This window comes from Triticum aestivum, chromosome 3B (assembly GCF_018294505.1).
Source record: "Triticum aestivum cultivar Chinese Spring chromosome 3B, IWGSC CS RefSeq v2.1, whole genome shotgun sequence".
Classification (NCBI taxonomy): Eukaryota; Viridiplantae; Streptophyta; class Magnoliopsida; order Poales; family Poaceae; genus Triticum; species Triticum aestivum.
Window position 1 is genome coordinate 415605354 of NC_057801.1, and position 5321 is coordinate 415610674.

A 5321-nucleotide genomic window follows, 5' to 3' on the forward strand; every position below is an offset into this window, starting at 1 on the left:
GACGACCACCTCAACCTACGATGTGTACATCGTGGACACTCTGAAGAACAGATGAGGACAAACCCATTGATAAACCACCAAAGGGCCAACATCAGCGGCGCCGCTCATGATCGCATCGGGCAAAGGATAGCAATACCGGCACCGGAGATAATGAGACTCCGGACGATGTCGAAGATCCCAAATACCCCGTCGAGCCCACGTCCGAACAGGACGAAAGGGAAGAGGGTGAATATAGCCCTAGACACGCTCACAATGAAGATGCGGAGGACAACAACTATATGCTAGAATCCAAAGAGGAGGTCAGCCTCGGTGATGAGGACTTCATTGTCCTAGAGGAACCCCTCGACCAAGAACGCTTCAAGCGATAGCTCATTGCTACAACCCGAAGCCTGAAGAGGAAGCAACAGCAGCTCAAAGCCGAGCAAGATACGCTGAATGAAAGGTGGACTAAGGTCCTGGCCACTGAGGAATACGACCACGGATGACCTGTTAAAAGTTACCCTAGGCGCAAGCTGCTGCCAAAATTCGACGATGAAGCCCTTGAGCCAATTCCATCAAAGTATAATCAGGCAGACCAACCAGACCGACCACCACATGGACGGGATAAAATGACATATCAAGCCGAACACCAACCCGCACCTCCTCGCCGAAGAGGCGGGGAGACAGCAGCCGCGGGATACACGTACGACTTGCAACACGACCTAGCCAATAAACCTGGTCAGACTAGATCAATCTATGGATCAAGGGGCCGTGCCCCGACGCGAGACAATGGCTATGAAGCCTGGCGTGACGAGCGTTAATATGTTTAGGTCAGAATCGAACTCAGAAGTCAGTCGATCTCCATCGTGACATTGCGCGATATAGAGGGGCCGCACACCCCCTATGCTTCACCGATGAGGTCATGGAGCATCAATTTCCGGAAGAGTTTAAACCCGTAAACATCGAACAATACGATGGAACGATGGATCCGGTCGTCTGGATTGAAGATTTCCTTCTCCACATTCATATGGCTCGAGGAGATGATCTCCACGCCATTAAATATCTTCCTCTAAAGCTGAAAGGACCAGCACGGCACTGGCTAAACAGCCTCCCAGAAAACTCCATTAGAACCTGGGAAGACTTGGAAGATGCTTTTAGGGCTAACTTTCATGGCACTTATGTCCGACCACCGGATGCTGACGACTTGAGTCACATAATTCAACAGCCAGGCGAATCAACTCGAAAGCTTTGGAATCGATTCTTAACTAAAAAATAACCAAATTGTAGATTGTCTGGACACCGAGGCCTTAGCGGCCTTTAAGCACAGCGTCTGCGATGAATGGCTCGCCCGACACCTTGGGCAGGAAAAGCTGAAGACCATGGCAGCCTTAACGACACTCATGACCCGCTTCTGTGCGGGCGAAGACAAATGGTTGGCTCGTAGAAGCAACAGCTCAGGCGACCCCGACACCTCCGAAGTGCGGGACAGCAATGGTAAACCTCGCCGAAATAAAAACAAATGTCGGAACAACAACAATGACGACAAGGACGATACGACAGTCAATGCCGGATTCAACGGACCTAAGTCCGGTCAGCGGAAGAAACCTTTCAAAGGCAACAAAGACGGGCCATCCAGCTTAGATAAATCCTTGAGAGGCCCTGTCAGATTCATGGCACACCCGATAAGCTTGCAAACCATACCAACAGGAATTGTTGGGTTCTCAAACAGGCCGGCAAAATAAATACCGAACATAAGGGAAAAGAGCCTCCAAGTGAAGACGATGATGAACCCCGTCAGCCGAGCACCGGGGGTCAGAAGCAATTTACCCCCGAGGTGAAGATAGTGAACATGATATATGTCACTCATATCCCCAAAAGGGAGCGCAAACGTGCATTACGGGACGTCTATGCCGTAGTGCATGTTGCTCCCAAGTTTAACCGGTCAGCCTGTCCGATCACTTTTGATCACACGGACCACCCAACCAGCATCCGTCACGGGGGCTCGGCCACCCTGGTTCTTGATCCAATCATTGACGGATACCACCTCACTAGAGTCCTTATGGGAGGAGGAAGCAGTCTCAACTTGATCTATCAAGATACTGTCCATAAGATGGGGATCGACCCATCACGAATCAAGCCTAGTAACACTACCTTCAAAGGTGTGATACTGATGACCCGCAAGTATACGGGATAGTTGTAGCCTCTTTCGATAAGTAAGGGTGTCGAACCCAATGAGGAGCTAAAGGTAGAACAAATACTCTCTCAAGTCCTATCGGCCACTGATACGACTCAACGCACGCTTGATGTTCGCTTTACCTAGAACAAGTATGAAACTATAAGTACTTTGTAGGTGTTGTTGGATAGGTTTGCAAGATAATAAAGAACACGTAAATAAAAAGTAGGGGCTGTTTAGATAAATATGCAATAAAGTGCTGGGCAACGTAGCAGAAAATAAAAAAATTCTACGCATCACCAAGATCAATCTATGGAGTCATCTAGCAACAAGAGAGAGGAGTGCATCTACATACCCTTGTAGATCGCGAGCGGAAGCATTCAAGAGAACGGGGTTGATGGAGTCGTACTCGTCGTGATCCAAATCACCGATGATCCGAGCGCCGAACGGACGACACCTCCGCGTTCAACACACGTATGGTTGGGGAAGACGTCTCCTCCTTCTTGATCCAGCAAGGGTAAGGAGAGGTTGATGGCGATCCAACAGCACGACGACGTGGTGGTGGAAGCAGCGGTGATCTCGGCAGGACTTCGCCAAGCTCAGCGAGAGGGAGAGGTGTTACAGGGGGAGAGGGAGGCGCCAGGGGTTAGGGTGCGTAGCCCTCCCCCCCTCTTTATATAGGGGCCCTGGGGGGGGGGGGCGCTGGCCCCCTAGAGATCCAATCTCAAGGGGGGGGACTTGCCCCCCAAGTCATGTGGGGCGCCCCCCACCCCTAGGGTTTCCAACCCTAGGCACAGGGGGAGGCCCAAGGGGGGCGCACCAGCCCACCAGGGGCTGGTTCCCTTCCCACTTCAGCCCATGGGGCCCTCCGGCATAGGTGGCCCCACCCGGTGGACCCCCGGGACCCTTCCGGTGGTCCCGGTACAATACCGGTGACCCCCAAAACTTTCCCGATGGCTGAAACTGGACTTCCTATGTACAAATCTTCACCTCCAGACCATTCCGGAACTCCTCGTGACGTCCGGGATCTCATCCGGGACTTCGAAAAACTTTCGGGTTACCGCATACTAATATCTCTACAACCCTAGCGTCACCGAACCTTAAGTGTGTAGACCCTACGGGTTCGGGAATCACGCAGACATGACCGAGACAGCTCTGCGGCCAATAACCAACAGTGGGATCTGGATACCCATGTTGGCTCCCACATGTTCCACGATGATCTCATTGAATGAACCACGATGTCGAGGATTCAAGTAATCCCGTATACAATTCCCTTTGTCAATCGGTATGTTCCTTGCCCGAGATTCGATCGTCGGTATCCCAATACCTCGTCCAATCTCGTTACCGTCAAGTCACTTTACTCGTACTGCAATGCATGATCCTGTGACCAACCATTTGGTCACATTGAGCTCATTTTGATGATGCATTACCGAGTGGGCCCAGAGATACCTCTCCGTCATACGGAGTGACAAATCCCAGTCTCGATTCGAGTCAACCCAACAGACACTTTTGGAGATACCTGTAGTATACCTTTATAGCCACCCAGTTATGTTGTGATGTTTGGTACACCCAAAGCACTCTTACGGTATCCGGGAGTTGCACGATCTCATGGTCTAAGGAAATGATACTTGACATTAGAAAAGCTCTAGCAAACAAACTACACGATCTTGTGCTATGCTTAGGATTGGGTCTTGTCCATCACATCATTCTCCCAATGATGAGATCGTGTTATCAATGACATCCAATGTCCATGGTCAGGAAACTGTAACCATCCATTGATAAACGAGCTAGTCAACTAGAGGCTCACCAGGGACATGTTGTGGTCTATGTATTCGCACATGTATTACGATTTATGGATAACACAATTATAGCATGAACAATAGACAATTATCATGAACAAGGAAATATAATAATAACCATTTTATTATTGCTTCTAGGGCATATTTCCAACAGTCTCCCACTTGCACTAGAGTCAATAATCTAGTTACATTGTGATGAATCGAACACCCATAGAGTTCTGGTGTTGATCATGTTTTGCTCGCGGAAGAGGTTTAGTCAACGGATCTGCGACATTCAGATCTGTGTGCAGTTTACAAATATCTATGTCTCCATCTTGAACATTTTCACGAATGGAGTTGAAGCGACGCTTGATGTGTCTGGTCTTCTTGTGAAACCTGGGCTCCTTGGCAAGGGCAATGGCTCTAGTGTTGTCACAGAAGAGAGTCATCGGCCCCGACGCATTGGGAATAACTCCTAGGTCGGTAATGAACTCCTTCATCTAGATTGCTTCATATGCGGCCTCCGAGGCTGCCATGTACTCCGCTTCATATGTAGATCCCGCCACGACACTTTGCTTGCAACTGCACCAGCTTACTGCCCCACCATTCAAAATATACACGTATCCGGTTTGTGACTTAGAGTCATCCAGATCTGTGTCGAAGCTAGCGTCGACGTAACCCTTTACGACGAGCTCTTCGTCACCTCCATATACGTGAAACATATCCTTAGTCCTTTTCAGGTACTTCAGGATATTCTTGACCGCTGTCCAGTGTTCCATGCCAGGATTACTTTGGTACCTTCCTACCAAACTTACGGGAAGGTTTACATCAGGTCTGGTACACAGCATGGCATACATGATAGACCCTATGGCCGAGGCATAGGGGACGACACTCATCTTTTCTCTCTCTTCTGCCATGGTCGGACATTGAGCCGTGCTCAATTTCACACCTTGCAACACAGGCAAGAATGCCTTCTTGGACTGATCCATATTGAACTTCTTCAATATCTTATCAAGGTATGTGCTTTGTGAAAGACCTATGAGGCGTCTCGATCTATCTCTATAGATCTTGATGCCTAATATGTAAGTAGCTTCTCTAAGGTCCTTCATTGAAAAACACTTATGCAAGTAGGCCTTAATGTTGTCCAAAAGTTCTATATCATTTCCCATCAAAAGTATGTCATCCACATATAATATGAGAAATGCTACACAACTCCCACTCACTTTCTTGTAAACGCAGGCTTCTCCATAAGTCTGCATAAACCCAAACGCTTTGATCATTTCATTAAAGCGAATGTTCCAACTCCGAGATGCTTGCACCAGCCCATAGATGGAGCGCTGGAGCTTGCATACCTTGTTAGCATTCTTAGGATCGACAAAACCTTCCGGCTG